At 37.5% G+C, this 18,954-nt stretch overlaps 1 protein-coding gene across 4 annotated transcripts in view; it reads left to right on the top strand.

Annotated features, from left to right (window-relative positions):
* Window positions 1-3,918: 3,918 nt before the first annotated feature.
* LOC140326520 (excitatory amino acid transporter 1-like) overlaps window positions 3,919-18,954 on the top strand; it is a 41,479-nt gene continuing 26,443 nt past the window's right edge. The window contains exons 1-2 of one of the 4 annotated variants that reach the window (XM_072405186.1): window positions 3,919-3,992; window positions 12,573-12,640. The gene's annotated coding sequence lies outside the window, so the exon portion shown is untranslated. Of the gene's footprint in view, window positions 3,993-4,266; window positions 4,286-4,595; window positions 5,070-11,848; window positions 12,641-18,954 lie in introns of those variants that run through there. The other 3 variants (XM_072405188.1, XM_072405189.1, XM_072405185.1) reach the window with 3 other exon arrangements.

The following is an 18,954-nucleotide window of genomic DNA, read 5'->3' as shown; positions in this document are numbered from 1 at the left end:
TCAGTTTTGTGCTGTCCACTCTAAAATGGTATCCAGATGTAGAACTCCCCTATCCGAAGCGGAAAAAGTGGGCTGGCAGGCTGGTCTCTGAATACCCCAGTACCTGATGTTCTGGATGCATCCTGGTCTCAGGATCTGGTCCAAAGAGTGCAGTTGAAAAAAAAGTGTTGGACATCATTCATTTTAGCCATTTCTAGATTTTTGAGGTCGGAGGACATAAGATATGACATAGGAGAGAAAAATAGCAATGCAGTATACTTATAAAACCACTTTCACAGCCATTTGTGGTCATTATAACTCTGCCTATCTTTAGTTTTCAAATATGGTTACAGATCCTTCAGTATCAGACTTGCAAGTACAATAGCTCAGTAGGCAGTTGCTGCAAAGAGCTGTGAGATGATTTTACAATCATTTCCAGATTATGACAACATTGGGTACCTTTACTAGAGCAGGGAGTCACTCTTGCTATGTCACAGAGTGGCAGTCTCCCAGCCCTCACCAAACACACTTTAGCAGAGGTATCAATCTTAAAGAAGTGGTTTCCTTAGTAGTGGCCCCTTTCTTGTTCATGTCTTGAGGAGAATTGTAGAACATCCCACATAGGCCCCATCCCATGGCATAATATGACATGCTCAGGGGTTTGAGCTCTGACCAGGCCATGGCTAGATGCCACGGACATCTTTTACGTTTGAGAAGCTCATGCCACTAAAAAAAACCTCAGCTGACACGGATCAATATTCCTAACTCAAGAATTGGCCTTCTCACTCTGCTAAAAACACCCGAATAGTAGTAATAGGGGGACAATCCATACCTAGCTTTATAACTGTTTAAGACGGGGCCCCTACACAAAGAGAAAATGTATCACTTTTAAAAACTCTGCTGATATCTCAACACTAACCAATTCACCATTAAATGTTTTTATTCAAAATCATAAGTTTGTTAAGGATTATGTTAGTGTTATTTATAGTCCATACAAAAATAATTATTGTTTCCCAGAGTAAAAACCAGGACATCAGAACAGCTCTCGATTAAGTTGTACCCTACACCTGCGTGAACTTCTATAGAACTAAACAGAAGAGGAGGACATGCAAGAAGAACCCTGCTGTGCCCCCACAGCAGTTGTATTTGCTTGTTTGTTTAGTGATGCTCTATGCAGGAGACGTCAGGAGACCACTGTACATGCTGGATCTAGCATGTGTATGTAGCCATCTTCCTGTTGAAGTGTAATGCATTATAGCACATGCTAATGATTAAACATGAAGGAACCTGCAACACACCAGAACATTTTAAATGTAGCATTTTTATGATTTAGTACACCACAGTTCATTGTCATGTGTTGCAACAGGTGTGTCATAGCTGCATTGTCATAGTGTGCAACATGCCAACACATTATATGCAGTTATTACTGCAGTGCTTTTCTGCAAAAATATCTGTTTGGGCCTAAATCTCAAATTCAAATTTATGTAAAAGATCTATAAATAATAATACACACACACATATACAGGTTACTACCTGTACAGTCCTTTAAATGGATGCTAAATCCATAATGTGGCTATCCAGCAGCAAGTAAATGAGCACATGCAAGCAAGACCCAACAGCTGATTCTGGAGTACAGCGCCATCAAAACATAACCGGCACATCCAGAAACCAGTGTAAATTTGAAAATGCACTCTGAAATCCATGCCGGAAATCTGAAGGAGCTGGATAATCAAAGGCCGGCTTTTTGAATGTCAACCTGTATATAAAACATTTTGAGATACCATTCTGAATATGAGCAAACCTATTTTACGTTTAAAGTTAACCCTTCTCTGTTCAATCCTGGATGCCCTATGAGAAATACAGAATTTAAAATATTTAAAACGCAAAGTAGTCTTATTATGTTTGACATCATGTCTCATTTAGCATTATATATAGAAAATGATTTGTGTGTTATAAAGTTCCTTGCCTGCTGAACCTGTCAGCTCTAGCATTACCCGTTGCAAACTAATAATGCTAAACCACTGCCTTCTATGTGCACTTCCTTAGATTACTATTGGGTAGATCTGTGGGTAAAAGCACCCAAACAACTAATTGAAGAAGCATCTAAAGCAGACTGACAACTCTACTGATAATTGTGAGGCAGTAGCCTTGGGTTGTCAGCTTGCAACAGGCAGTTGTATTATTCACAAGATTTCCAGGTAAGAAACTTTGCAAGAGTCACAAAACCCTATATAGTTATTGATAATGCTGTATAAAATGAAAAATAAAATTTGGGATTTACATACACTTTATTTCTGAAAATGCTGATTGCCTGTCATGCTGTCATGTGAGTCACAGACCTGAATTTGGTATAAAGTTCAGAGGTTCTTTCACTTGCATCATGCTTATTCAGTGATTTTGATAATCTAGGTATGCTTGGCTATGGACAAAACTACTAAACATTGGGCCTTCTTAGTTTAAACAGTCAATGTATTAATAACCCAGATTTCACTTTTTAGTAGATGCAGGAAAGTTGGCCTGACAGGGCAAGGAGGGAAGACAGGACTGCAGGGGTTAAGTGTGTAAAAAAAAAAAAAAGTGCGGGAAAAGAAAACAAAAATAATAATATAATAACAGGGGAGGGAAAGTTAATGTGATTGGGGGGTTAGTGTCGCAAAGGGGTGGGGAAGTAGGATTTATAAAGGGGGGACACGAGGGGAAGGGGTCAGTCAGTTGATGCCCTGAAGACAAGAGATTCCCACCCTCCCTCCTTTTTTTGTGGGTTTACGGTCAATAAGTCATGTCATAGCAGTGGGGCGGTTTGTCCTAGGTCCATGTAGGGGTTAAGGTTCGGGAAGAAGGGGGTAGGGCCTATCAGGGTGGGCTCTGTTTCATTAATGGTGGTCCTGCATGATACTTGGTTGTTGTGGGGGCTAGGTGTTAAAAGGGCTTATCCGCAAAAATCGCCCCTGAGGCGGCGTGATAGCGGCTGGGGGCCTGGTTAGTAAGCCGAGTTATTTGGAAAGGTTTTCGATGGGAAGAATTGTTGCATGGACCTAAAAGAAAGGAAGGACTGGATTGTTGTCGTTTGATGTGTTACATATGTTTATATATGAAAAAGGTTGTTAATATATTAATGGTTAATAAATGAGCTGCTATGGCCAATTTAACCCAACAGATGTGTGGTCTCGTTTTATTGGGAATGTTGGGTTGAGGTTGGGAAAGGGGCAGCTCATGGGTTCCTCTGCTGTGCCCTAGTCAAGTAAAACTGACAGTTTCATATTTATATTTTAGGGACTTTGTTGGTGAGAGTTTGTGTCTGTGCAACTTCTGTATGCATAACGGGGAATCCCACTCTGCAGAATCTAAATTCTGCAGAATGTAACATAACGATCTTACAAAAGTAACGGTGGGGTAATCCCCTAAAGATTTCATGTAAAAATAAAGAGAGTCAGGATTTATGGCAAGAATATCTTGTTGAAGTATTAAAGAATTTCTGTTGAAGTATTAAAAAGCCATAGGCTGCCAGACTCTACCTATAATGAATAAATCTTATGGGCAGACTGACCTTTTAAGCTGGTCAGGCAGTTTGATCTTCACATGTATATGTAACTTAATCAAGCTATATGATTACTAAGCCAGAATGAGTGGCTGCCCAGCTGCCGGGTACAGTTGTCTTGTTGCTGTCATTCATCATGAACACCAGCACAACCTATTTGGTGGACTTCTGGCATAGAATGTATTAGCACCAAAGATAAACTATCTGGAACATAGTGATCCAAAAAGGGACATGTTATCAGTCATTTTGTCAGCTCTACGCGGGAGTACAGAGACCTAGTGAGTACATGCTGCAGGCAAAATATTGCAAGGAAACTGTAGAGATTACATACACTAATATTCAAAGTAGTTCAGATAGATTTGGCGGTAAAAGGGTTACCTCCCACCCACCACCAAACTCCTCCACCCTTTTACTTCCAGCTACACAAGTTCTCTTCCTATTTCTCAATCCATATGGTCAGTGTTTCACTCACAATGTAAGTTTACAGCTGTATTTTTTTCTATTTAAAGGAATTTCTTTCATTTGATTTCCTTGCAGGAATATACTTACAAAAATACATAGAGGATGTTTTATTCTTTAAAAAAAAAATAACATGATGCTTTTGTAGCATACCTTATCAGCAACATATATGTGTTTATTCCTACCAATACCCTTGAGCTCACAAGCTTTTAGGAATACTTATTAGTGATATGTTTTTTATACTTGTTGCAAATCTCTCTGTTCACTGTGTTACAGATCTGTATTATGATCTTTTAATGCCATTTATCTGTAAGTATATTTTATTTTTTAGTTTATTGTATAATTTAGTGCAAAAAATAGTAAAGTGTGGCCAGATTGATGTGAACTATTGAGTGATTGCATGCTGAACTAATGACTGATTGGATGCTGTAGAATAAGTTTAAAGCTTGCACAGTGCTATTGAATGAACCCATATGTGTGATTGCGTGGGTAATTGGTAAATTAGGTAGTTGATATGAGATGTATCTTCCGGATTATGTGTGCATTGTGGATGTGGTTTACAGACTGCCTTATAGGTTTAGTAGTTTGCCAGAAGTTTCCGAGTGTGCTGCAACTGTAAAACAATTATGAGTTTCATTTAAAAGCCTACTACTCACTTATCCCTTTATCTCAGTGTTCATTCTATGTATAAACCCACTGAACAGATGGGACAGATGTAAGGATATTGATGATATTCTAAGCACAAAGTGTTAATGTTCTGAAATATCTAAACTTTATTCACACAGTATAATTATTAACCATTCTGTTAAGTTCAGCATACTGTCAGTTTATTGCTAATTTACTTAAAGATATCTAATCACACAAAATGGAATATATTCACCTTAGCAGTCCTTAGAAGTAGTGGATCCCTTTTCTTTTTTTTCAGGGTACAGTACAGAAGTTACCTGTTTATCTTGCCAGAAATTCTTGTTCTGTAGAACGATATTAAAGCAAAAACCAATGCTTCATAATTCTGGAAACTACTAAGCCCCTCACCTTGTAAAGAAGACAAATTTGCTGTCCAGCCTGGGTGACAACAGAGGCTTCTTCCATAGTAAGCATAGCCATCCAGGGACATGAAGTGTTATTTGTAAGATTGAAGGTGAAAAAAGTGGGGAAAGGCCTGTACAAAAAATAAAGCAGCCACCAAATCTAAGCTGCAATATATTACATTTTGTTTTGGGGAATAGATATGATTGAAAAGGCAGCACATTTTGGGTACCAAGGTTGTGTTTATTCCACAATTGATCAATTGTACTATAAATTGGTGATTGTGCTTCATCCACACATTTGCCCAAATTTATCAGCACCTGAATTTTTCCTTTCCTTGGTAGCAATTCCTAGAGTTAATAGCATTTGTTGTTTTTTTTATAATCTAGCCAGTTTCATAGGTATTGCCATTGATTGTTCATGACTTGAATTACTTATGTCATCAGTGGTTTCCTAAGGAGACCTGCCCCGCTTACTCTCCAAGGGCTGGCCTGTTCACTGCACTTCTTCTATACACTTCTGAACCCTGTACTTAACATAATTTATATACTACTAACCCCAGCACTCCTTATGCTGTATGTACATGACATACTATTGCCCAAAGTGTTTATAGTCTCAACAGTTGCTGGAGCCAAAATAGTCACATGTTTTAATAAAATTCTTCCTTAATGTGGTTGTATACACTGGTATTTAATAAAAATGTTGCTAAGGTTTGTAAATGTGACTGCCACTTATTACACAGTAATTAAAGCTTATTTTGTGTGTCCTGTATACAGTGAGCAGACTCAGGTTTTATTAACCACCTGAGCGTTACACTGATTTCTAGATTTCTGTTCCAAAAGCGTCACAGGTTTTCATGAAATTTTTTTTTTTTAAATTGTAGACCTGTAACTTACAGAAATGTGTCCGAATAGGGTTCTAGTAGATATCATGAATATAAAAAATGTTTGAAACACACAATCATGTAAAAAAAAAAAAAAAAACTTTTAATAAAATTAAAGGAAAAACACAAAAATCAGCTTAAACAAGAACACATAAATAAATGAAAAATACTGAAAATGCGATAATTCGGTATAATGTATAGTAATATATTTTTCTAAAACACCTCCCTAGTGTCCGTCACATACCTATAGACAAAACCACATAAATATATTTTCTATTATTTTGTATTGGATTGGATACAGGACTTTGTATTAAATCCAATACAAAAAATTTGAATTTTCCGCTACGACCCTCATCGACGGGCGCACGCACGCGCATCATCAGGAATCGCCGAGGGACGCGTACGCAAATGCCGGGTATTCTAATTCTTTCCAAACTTCCATGCAAATAGTGTTACATTTTTTGCATGGAAATTTATTTTGGATTGTAGGCTCTAATTCACCGAATTACCGCATAACTCACCAAAATATGTCCAAAATTTTATAAATTTAATAATTACATTTTTTTTTTATAAAACATAAAAAAAAAAAAAAATCTTTAAAAAAAAATAAAAAAAGTTAAAAAAAAAAAAGTGTAAAATGTAATGTACAGTAGCTTATATAATATATATATAATACAATTATATATATATTATATAAGGATTTCTTTGTATTGAACTCAATACAGCTTTTTTGTATTGGAGTTCAATACAAAGGAACTCAATGCAAAATTTTGAATTTGCCGCCCCGCCTCCCTCCCGCGCCGACGCACGCAGCGACGTCACCGGGAAACCCCGGTGATCGTCTCTGCACTCGCCGGCTGAACACAGAAGAGGACAGACGTGTCCGGAGGAGCGGAGGGAGAAGGTGAGTATTTTTTTTTTTTTTTTGTCCAGCGATCGACGCTGGACAGTGATAGGCACAGGGATAGGGACAGGGACAGGGAGAGGAGGGAGAGGAAGCCGGCTGGCTTAGAAAAGAAAGCCAGCTGGCTTTCTCCTCTAAGCCGGCCGGCTTTTTCTTTTAAGGAGAGGGACACCCGACGCTGGAGGACGACGCTGGAACATGGACCCGACGCTGGAACACGGAACCGACGCTGGATTAGCACAGCGGGACCAGGTAAGTGGGGATTTTAGTGCAGGCGAAAAAATACGGGGTTAACCAAAAGAGCAAAAATATTTAGTGCGAGAAATTACGGGCTTAGCGGTTAGGGGGTTAATCAAGCTCATTTAAGCTCCTCCTGTTGTTCAGTTTGGCAACATCTACCTCATTCTTTTCCTCAAAGTGCCAGGTCTTTCACAATCCTAGCAACACCTTAGGTATTAACTGCTGCTAAATCTATCCAAAACAAACAAAAAGGTTTATAGCTTTGTCTTTACATACCTTATTTTGTTTTTATTCTATCCAAGATAAAAAAAAATCCTATACCTACCCTTTAATATAAATAATAAACTGCAATTAGAATCTAGAAAGTACCCTTCATAGTCACTACTCAATTAAAGTGTACTTTCTACAGCCTTCTCTCCCACTATATCTATCTCTCCTTTTTTATGTTGGCTTATGACAGTGTCCTGCAGCAGTAGCTGGGGTTCTCAAATCGCAAGGTCACTGAAAAAAGGGATTGTGGTGCCCGACCAAATACAACAATACCTGAATGGAAAACGAAATAGCATTGCAGACCTGTTTTGGTCCTTGCACCTAAAGGTTTCATTTACAGTGTTGACCATAGTGGCCATTAGAATTTCAAAACAGAAAAACCTGTTTTGTTATATTTTACTCATATAATATGTGTCTGTAGCACCACCTGCAGTTTTGCCATTAAATATGAATGACAACTTTTTATCTGGCACAGCCAAGTCCTCTATCCAGTGCCACAGACAATAGATCTAGATCGATAATACTGACTGCAAGCTGTAAAACTGTGTTCACCTCTGCTGTTTGAACAGTGCTATTAAACAAGTCCATATGTGCTGCCCTTTAAGGTAATCAGATGTTAACTGATGTGGTTGACATGAGCTGATGTGAGATGCATGCAATTTTATGTTCATGGCTTATAAGAATGATTTATTGCCCAATAGCTACCATTGTTGGCAGAACTTGTTGTTTGTCATACCAAACTGATGAATAGAAAGTTGAAATTGAATGTAGACCAGATGGGTTTTGTATACAATTTTTTAAGAAATTTGACTTAATGGAGCAGTATGTTGAATACATTTAAGGAACTTTATAGATTATTTATACTTTTCCACCACTGGTCAGAGCTCTTAAGTTGTTTGTTATTAATATTACATAGTATTTATATAGCGCCTACATATTAGGCAGTGCTGTACAAAGGCAATAGTTATGTCACTAGCTGTCTCTTAAAGAGGCTCACAATCTAATGTCCCTAGATTGTCATATGTCTTTAATACAGCCTAAGGGCAATTAACATAACTGCATGTTTTGGAATGTCGAAGGAAACTGGAGTACTCTGTGGAAACCCACACAAACATGGGAAGATCCTGCAAACTACATACAGATAGTGCCCTGGCCGAGATTCGAACCTGGGACCTAGCACTGCAAAGGCCAGAGTGCTCACCTCATAGCCACCATGCTGCTGTTTGTACCATAGACTTCCAAAAACCTTGTGTGTTAGCTTTATACTATCCCTATACTTTTTTTCAACTTTTTAATGCCAACCCCCTTAGTATGTCCCATTTTTACATGGTCTTTATATTATGCCCCAACTGACCAGTTCCCCTTTATTGTGACCCAGCTTCCAAACACTGCATGTTTTGTAAAGAGTTTAAGCTTTTGTAGCAAATAATCAATGTAGTATAACAATTTAGCCTTCATTTACATTAGTAGTATGAAGAAAAAAAAATACTCACTGACAGACTCACAAAGCCCAGCTGGGCAGCTATTGAAAAGTGTGGGGCGATGCACCTGGCAAAATTTGGCTGGGGAGAACACTGAAATATCCTAAATGTGACATCGATTTTGCTTGGGCTAAATTACTATAATTGCACTGAACAATTCTAATAAAAACATAGCATTTCCTACTATTCTAAGATAAATTAAATACTATGCTAATTATCTTAAAGCAAATTTTGGAGTTTCATAAATGAGAACTGTCTGTCCCCAGGGTTTTTGATTATTTAATTACACTTTTTGGAATACCTGCAGATCTACCCTTAGCATCACACATTTCCTAGCTGCATGACGTTTGGCATTCCAAAGACTCTGTACATGTTGATATCATGCCCCCACATACGATACTATATGCAGGTATATAAGGGTTGTCACCAGGTTGGGTCTATGTAGGGTGTCCAACCATCCCCTACTACTGTTTTCTCACTAAAAAAAGAAGATTTCAGCTCTGAAATTATATCAGGTAATATGGCTAAAATACCCACCCCTCAAAAAATGCATACAAAGAACAGAAATTGCTACCAGTGTTCATAAAAGGTAAAAAGTATGAAGGATGTTTTTGGTTGTACCTGTTAATTAGCTATAGGGCTTTTTTTGCACCAGTCTTGTTGAATTATCCCATTGCTGTGTACAATAACCATTCAACATACCTGCAATTTTATGAAGTGCTTAATTTATTCACACACACAAAAAAATAGAAGGTTCCATGGTTGTGAAGAAACTGTTCAGCAATGTGTTCAATGTTATCAGTTTAGGGCTTGCCTACATTTGAGATTTTACCCTCTTGATAAGATGTAACCCCTTGTTGTCAGTTGCTTAGTTTGCAATAAAACAGCTTCCGTTAAGGCAGCAGTCAACAAGGAAAATATTTTTTCCTACCAAACAATTTAAATTTCATATATAGTCAGTGATCATTTGCAATTTTTTTTTCTGTAAGATTGTAAAGTAATGAAAAATTCACTTTAGAGGAACATGAGTTAAATTTTTCCAGCTGCTTCCTAGTAATTCAAGAAAACATCCTACATCACTGTTTGGGTTTTGACTGCTAAATGGTCGAAGTGTGAAGCCAATATTTTTTGGGAGTGGAAGCCAGTATCCTAACAATATTTTTTGGGATGGTGTGGAAGGAGAATATAAAAACTCCACACGGTTAGTGTCTAGGCAGAGGATAAAACCTGGGACCCTAGTACAGTAAGATGAGAGTGTAAAGCCACTTACCCACCTGTCACCCAGTGCGAAGAGGCCTGATGGCATCAAGATGCATGAACTTGTGTGACCCTTCTCTCTTACAAGGTTAGTTGCTTGGCTGCCATGCTAATCTAAAATCTTTTACTTTCTAAATTTTGTTCCCAAAAAGCAAATCCACAAAGCAATTTCTGATAATTACAAGACTTTTCTGATTTGACAAATGTATTAAAGCACAGTGTCAAGATAGCAGCGAGGCAAGTATCATTTTCACAATAAGTTCATCAATTGAAGCCCCATTTTTCTCACAATAAGGTTTCTTTGGAGCTGAGCTCCAGGTTTGCAGGCCCCCCATCTGTACTAAAATTTCTTACTCCAAATTTATTGGACACTGTGTCTTGAGCAAAAGGATTTCCTGGCTAACTGATATCCAGCAGAATCTAACCCATCCAGCCCTATTCTGACAGTTACTGGACTAGGCCATTTTATTAAATGGATATTAATTTTTTCAATAATGGATGCTCCGCATTACATGTGGGCATTACCTAGGACAGTCTGCAGTCAAATGTAGCCTGCCAGGGAACACACACTTTTCCATACTGACATTCACCATTAAAGTTAACACTTTGATAAAGGTCTACCCAATCCTCCCCTTCTACAAGCACATCCTAGTCATTGCTACCTATTACCTATAAAGGTATAACTCCAGCTGATTTCTTTTAGAGAAAAACCCTGGGGAGTGAAGGGAGGAGAGCACTGATCTGTTTGTGGAGACAGGGTAGTTCTGCTTTCCTCTGTTATTGCCCCGGTATAAAAGCTTTCTTTTGTTCTACTGTTGTCCCCTCAGCTGCAAGCTATCATTTCCTTTAGTGGGGGAGGCAGGATTTGAGTTAAGCTAGGTACACATGTGCAATATTTGTCGTTGGAAAACGAACGACTCACGACAGATCAACGATTATGCAGGATTATTTTGAACAATCGTATTGTGCACAATTCTGTATATGCTGTAAGGATAAGATCTTTCAAATATAAACCACCAATAATATACACCTGCTAGATACGATCGTTTGAACGATGCAGGAAGTGATATGTAAAGGAGAAAGTGTACAGCAGAACCATCGACGATCACTGAACGACTGTACACACAATAGATTGCAAACAATCGTCGCCCAAACAGATCCGCCGGTACGGTCGTTAGTTTCCAGTGACAGTCCTCGTTCATCTGCGTCGTTGTGCACTTTTTTTTAACGATTATCGGAGCAACGGTTAGTCGTTTGTTTCCATTGATAATTATTGCACGTGTGTATGCAGCTTTAGAGAAGATATACAGTGAAGCCAATGCTCCATTAAAAAGTGAAATTGTTTATTTTATAAATATTATTTTTGCATATTTGGTTTACTGAAAATGTAATGCTCTTTGGGGCAGGGTCCTCTCCTCCTGTATCACTATCTGTATTAGTCTGTCATTTGCAATCCCTATTTAATGTACAGCGATGCATAATATGTTGGCGCTATATAAATCCTGTTTATTAATAATAATAATAATAATAATAATAGGCATTGATAGACATTTAATACAGAAGCTGGTGCAATTGCTACTGTTCCTGTCTAGTATAGATGGATAAAAATATAGGTAAATCTAAAATATTGGTAGTCTGTTTTGAACCCACAACTATACACATATGAAGCAGCAATGATTACTGTCAAATAGGACGTAGATTTCAGGCTGAAGGAATTATCATTTCTGCATGCAACCTGCCCTAGGTAACACCCACACATAATGCTTAGAATAGATGACTGTAAGAAAGAAAAGCAACTACCTGAAATATTCCTTTCCATTACAGGAAGGAACTGCCTTAAATTCAGGATAACATGTACGATACCCCACTGGCTCTTCTTACCATGATCTGCCTACATTGCATGGAGAAGCACAAAGCCACAATTATTTATACTAGAAATGTGGGGTTAACACCCTAGTGTCAAATGTAAGTGGCAGGATAAATTCCCCAAGGCTTCTGGCACCCACTTTGGACCTAAAGTAGATATGGGCACTCAGCTCAGGTACATTGTTTTAAAAGTAGGTTAAAAAAGTAGTTAAACTGGTTTAAACAAATAGAACAATAAGCTTTGTTCCTTATGTAGTGCAAATACAATAATCAGTTAGGCGAGAATATAACAGAGGTGGTTCAAACAGAATTAGCTGTAAAATTATAATGGTATCTTATCAAAAGTGAATTATAAAGTTGTGGCTCCCAAACCTTTACCACCATGGTCATCCAGCCTGGTATAGTATTTTTTCATTCTAAAGACTTCATGGACACTATTATCTACACATCTCTACAGGCTCACTGTGATACATTTTTTCTTATTCCATTTATAGTTCAAAATCTCTGCTCATTCTCAAATGTTCTACTCATTTAAATGCTTCTGCTTGTATTTTTTATCACCCACACACTTAATTCCTCCCCTTCACTCTCCCTGTAACACCCCTCCCACGTAGGCAGCCCTTGCTCTCACTCCTTACATACATCTCTGTATTTCTTCTCTTTCAGCTTTACAAAGTAGCAGATCATTCTGAAAACACGTGTTAAGAACAACAGCAACAGGATCTTTTCCACAGGTATGTAAATCACCAACCTTTGCTTTTCCAATCATCAACCTTTTACCTATTTCCTACCCTTTAAATTCAAGGTACATACCTGTCATGTCTCTCCTGATACAGTTTTCATATCTTTCTATCACATAATTATCAGATGAAAATCACATTTGTATCTTTAGATCCTGCTATGTATAAAATCAGAACATTTACAAAGTACAGCCTAACTCTCAAACCTAAACCCTCCTTAGCACCTGTTTGTTATTTCTTTTTTCATCAATGTTTATGCATATGTGTAGGTATACAAATAATGAGCTCTTGTTATGTACAGGATAGATATATCATATCATTATACATCATCCACTGAAAATAATGTTTGTGCTAAAATGACTTGTTTTAAAGAGAAAACCACTGGCTGCTATTATGTGTTGGCGAAGAAGCATGGGCTGCATAATTTGTTGGCAATTTGTAAATAACTGGTAATAGGAGTAAGTTTGCACTTGGTGTCATTGCATTACTGAGACTCCAGGTGATTGCTTTGATTTTTGTGGGAAACTGATGCTCTTTCAAGTGTTGGGCTTCTAAAGGCCTATGTCATTTAAAGTCCTTATTTAAAGTTAAGTATCTTTTAGATGATGAATTGATTTGAGGATATAATTATAACCTGCGTCTTGGATAAGTAGATAATATGGGGTGGGTGCTCTAAATGAGGGGGTGGTGTGGGTAAGGTGTGGAAGCACTCTGATGATGGCAATGAGAGGAGTTTCTGTGCCACTATGGTGGAGGGTGGATTTTTTTTTTTATCTGCAGGAAATATTACTCTGTAGAGGCAGCTGGCACAGGGATATTTATTCAAACTACTCCTGGAAAAGACAGACATCTGTTAATGGTCTATATTAGGCTTTAGAAGTATATTGAATACATAGCTGGCAGTAGTCATGACACCCAATATGCAGGGATTTACTGTATGAAGTGTATAGCCAGCATTAGGAGGATGGGGGAAAGTATATATGAAATGGTTTGCTGATAATCGGGGGTTCATAGACTAAATATATAACATATCTATAGCTGTACTGTTGAATATGCATTTATAGATGTAAGCTATGTATATAATAATCATTGAAAACAGTACAGCTGCCTCCTCTGATTTAAGAAAAATAAGAGCTGTCAATGCTAATATCCTTTTGAAAATGCTATTCGGCTGGTTGTTTCTGGTATGTTATTATATATATATATATATATATATATATATATATATACCCAGAAATTGGTTTTGGATGTTGTGGAAGGATTAGAACTACTGTCATGTATTACTGCACTCAGAGGCTCTGAGAAATTCGGTCACTTCCTGACTGGTGAAAACGTGCACGAGGAGTCTGTTTCTGGTATTATTATGGTAAAATGCATTTATACCCAGAATGTATTTTTTAGTTTTGGATGGAGAGTGGAAATATTAAACTTCTGTCATGTTTTACTCCAGTCAGACATTTTGCAAATTTAAATTTCATGTCTTCCGACACCAACAGAGGCTTTTTTTAAAAAGAAACAGAATGTTAGATTCCCTGTCAGATTTTTACTGGAATCCCTTTTGCAGATTTTCCTTTACTTCATGTCAGGTAATAGGTGGTTCCCAGAACAAAAATTAAACTAACAATGGTTCTAACTTTTTCCTCCTAAAAAAAGATCTGTAGTCTGTAAGTTGAACCCAGAGAACTAGAATGACATTTTAAAAAAAGACAAAACAACAATGACAAACTACATATTTCTATCAGTGCAGGTTTCCTTTATTCCTGTCTGGCAGGATGAACACACAGGGACATGTACACATTAGCTGTGATTACCTGGAGTTTGTAGGTGCACATCACTGGATTCCTTGTTCATTAGGAACTTGAAGATATGCGTTGTAATCTTCCTGCCATGGAACATGGTGACACTATTACCGTATGTAAACCTGTGTGAAGTGTCTTTTTTTGTAGCCTTGAGTGAGAAAGAAAAATACCATGCCAACTTGCTGGACGAGAAACAACCGCTTATCCTTTGCTGCTAAGCACAGGCCTGCTATTGAGACCCTGCCTGTACCGGATGTTAATCAAGCTATGAAGAGCAGCCCACTGGAATAAATACTGCTTATAGTAAAGGCTGTCCTCTCCTCCAGTATGAATGACCTCCAGTCCAGAAAGTTCACAAAAGCGTCTATTTATAAAGAAGAGAATCTGACATTTACCAAAACAGTCCCTGGTCGAAAATCAATTTCTGCTATTGAAATACATAGATGATTTTCCATCAGAGAAAGTTTAATATTATGTCAGATTCACTACTTTTTCAAATTGACCCCAAAATGGCTTGATTCTGTATGAGGAAATTTGAGTACCCGGGTGACTTAACTTTTAACTGCAGATTAAAAACAATTCCCAATAATAAAATTTTACTGCAAGGCAATGCATTGTATATGTATTATCAGTACACTGTTACAATTTGTTGATTCCCAGGGACATTATTATATATAGCTGTTTACATCTCACTTCTGCTCTGTTCACATACAACCCTATACTACTGCTGTTTTTTTTTTTTTTTTTGCTTAATAATGTTTTTAATGACCTACAGCCATTCCAACTCTGATGGGTGCCAATTAAGCTGTTAATGCAGCATAATTAGGGCTCCTGACAAATGCCTAAACACATTTACTCTTTTAGAGAATACCAGGCTGTATCACACATTCCTGCTTCAATTATGTAGATCATGATGCTATTTATATAAGATTCCTTACTTGCAGTAAGCTATGGGGAGGTGCTGCAAGTATTTGGAAAGTGGTGTAATGCTACTGCCATATATTTTATTTGGATACTGAATGTCATGATTTGATTTCTTATCGATGTTTAAGTTTAGTGAGAATAAATGCGGAGCAGTATAAACAAATAGCTACACATAACACAGCTGCACTGCTATATCCTGGAATAATAGAGACTCTTAATGATCTTGTGTGTTTTGGTTATCATTTATTTTTGGACAGGTACACAAATAAAGATATGCAAGGAAATGGTGGCAGGAAAATGATAACAACATTTGCTAACTGTACAGCAGTTATATTTATGTACAATACAGTCAATGCTTATCATTGTGGCCCTAAAAGACCCCTTCAAACAAAGGCACATGAGAAAGTGAGATGTTTCTGAAGGAAGCTACCTTGGGAGACTCAGAAAATATTTTGGTACCAAGCAAACAAAAGCATCAATTTGGACCAAATAAAAATAAATCACAGAAGACTTTTTTATTGGTATTACCCTCCAGACTTACTAAAATGCCTTTTTCATAATTTCCTAATTAACGACATCGATTCGTGTGTTCTGTTACATCTGTCTTCAGCACTTCTGGAGTCCAAATATCTACTTACCACACTGGCCAAAAATATATTGTTGAACCACGAAAAAATGTTTCTGGCCAAAAGATATATTGCTGGACCTACCCGTCTTCTGGCCCCCAAAATAGAGGAAACAAAGCTATCCCACAAGTCTCATCAAACCTCTACTGGTCCTTACCCAGCCATATTCTTCCCCTCCACCCCCTTTTTGGCACGATTGTTCTCCCCCCACCCAAACCCCTTTATGTTTGCTTGAAAGTTTGCATCTGATTGGCTGTGCAACAGTAAACATAGAAACAGTACATGCTTCTAAAGTATACTCCTACATGCCTGTGCTTATTTTTAGGCTTATTTTATTATTTTTATTATAAAACAAAAAATAATATGATGTACTTATTTTGGCCTTTTGGCTTAGTAAAAACATTAGCTTGTTGTCTGAAGTTGCTCTTTAACCTATTTTATGGTTTAAAGTGTATGTTAATCCAAAATCTATTTTTAGTATGTTTGTCGTGATGCTACACTGTATACAGTTTTTGTTAGAAAATAGTTTTTTTTTCTTTCCTACAACAGCATTACATGTTTGATGCCAATGTTGACAGCAACAGCCGCTACCTTGTAATTAGTATCATCATTGTCAGTCTGTCATGGGCCCTCTTTAATTGCTTGTTTCTCTGTGCCGCCTCGAATGAGCCCATTATTAGACAGTAGCATATGCTGAGTACATGCTAATTCATAAACAGAAAGGTTGAGATATACCAGTAGGTAGATTTGATCAGGTTCTTTAGGAATGTACTGACCCCTGATTGGGTTCTGCTTACTAAGGCCAAAAAAGGTGCTGTAGAGTGACCACTCCATGTTGCTGGATATCATCCATTGTCATAGCATGGGAACACAGCAGTTTAAAAACTTCAAGAGGACTTCAGGAGGTCCACAGCTCTGGGCTGATGATTTTATTACCATTTAAACAATAACTCAGTGGGTTAGGACATTTTACTTAGCAAATTAGGTTTAGCTTTTTCTCAAATGGCTTTATCTGCCCTACTCACAGCCTCCTACACCCCCCAATACATACAAAAAGTTTGCACAAAGCAAAGGAATTACACAGGGGAAATACTTAATTTTTGCCCAACATCCTTTTGGAAGGCCACCATGCCTTAGTTTTGCCTTCCAGAAGATCTGGTCATTTAGGAACACCTAGCTATTTCAGGAGGTGTGGGTGATGCCGTTTTTTTGCTTGTGAAAATGATCTCTTCAATATTTGGATAATTACTACTTTTTTTAAGCCACACTATACTTAATGTAAAATACCTAACGATTATCATGTAACTACAGATGTGTCAATAATGAAAACAAGTCTAATAGTGTGGAAGCTTTGGTTAATTGCATGGGGAAATAACTATAACTTTAGGGGTCTGAGTATTTAGCAGTGAATCTGACATTCACCAAAATTCCCTGGTGGAGAATCTTCTAGGTGCATATGATTTATTGGCATTAGTTGAGTCCCCACCAGAGGATGCTTGCTGAATGCACTGCTTTAGAAGAAGACTCTTAAGAGTATGTAGCATTACATTTTTTTTTTGTTTGTAAGAAATCAGTTACACCTAGAAATATATATATATCCAGCAGCATTTTGCTGTATGGTTTGCTAAACCTCATTATCCTGACTTTTTTTTAGATTTCCAAATATACTTGCCTTCTGTAGCACTGCAGCTTTTGTCTTTTAACTAACCCCTTAAATCGAGACATAGGAATTGGATGTCTTGGACGGAATAAGAGTCAATGTAGGAAGCTCTGTGACAGATTAGACAGGGATTAGTGAGAAGGATAGAGATCTCCAAATAAAATGCAGAGAATAAGGACAAGATAATTCTTGGATTGATGATTTTGTAACAGAATGTCAGCCATCTGTAATAGTTTTATAAAGGCTATGACCCCCACTGAGGACATGGGAGGAGTCATTGCTGCAAAATAAACAAAGACTGATTTGGGTTCCAGTTTAAAGCAGACCTGTAAGAATTAAATGCTAGAAAGACATAGTCCTTCCCAGCTTTCCTTGCTGATCCTTAATCCTAAAAAAATCTGTGGATGTCTTCTGTGGATGCCAACATGTCAAGTATGAGAGTTTGATTCTTGTATGTTCTTTGCTGTTAAATACAGCTGGGATAATACATCTGTAAGATATGTAAATGGTAGGCATAGCCTTGGATTTTGCATATTGTGGGAATGTATGCACTTTTAGGCATGTTAATCAGTTTTTATATCGGTCTCCTAAAATCACCTATTGATTGAGGGAGGTTCAATTCCTCAGAGATCACCTGATGTTGCTCATGTTCCTTTCATGTCTAATCTATGTTCTAGGCAGAGATCTATAATGCATAAAAGTAATATTGAAAAATCAGGTGATTGTGATGGAGGAATGGCAAGAGCTTCCTGAATCACATGCTGCCATGCTTAGGCCATTGCTCCCCTCACCCAGACACTAAAGCTTTAATGGGTGTGCTACATGTTCTCTCCGCTGTTTTCTTCTTTCTCGGGTTCCAGATGTAAGGTATGGTTCTTGCTGTCTGCATCCTAAACCCTATTTATGAAGCATAAACATAATATGCAGAGCTGTACATTAAACAGGGTTGCAAATAGGGGTCACATGGAAAAAATGGTTTAGAGGCAAGAGAGGATCCTGCCTAAAAGAGCTTACTATGAGAACTTTACTTGTGAACATACATTTATATATTATTATTACAAAAAACAGCATAAACATATTTCAGGTGGTTTAGGAAAATCTAAATCTTTGTTAAAGTAAAGTGTTCTTTATCTTGAAATGTCTCTACAAACACAAGGATGTTCAAAACATACTAGCACGTTACTGAAAAGAATACAGTAACACAATGTTTTTTTTCTGATGAGCTTCAACATATGTGCTGAGATATTTTCAAAGATAATTTTTGTCACTTATAGCAACAAAAGGGCTCCCACGTAGCAA

Source organism: Pyxicephalus adspersus, chromosome 3 (genome assembly GCF_032062135.1).
Source record: "Pyxicephalus adspersus chromosome 3, UCB_Pads_2.0, whole genome shotgun sequence".
NCBI lineage: Eukaryota > Metazoa > Chordata > Amphibia > Anura > Pyxicephalidae > Pyxicephalus > Pyxicephalus adspersus.
The sequence above is the reverse complement of the archived record's forward strand: the minus strand, read 5'-3'. Positions and strand labels throughout refer to the sequence as shown.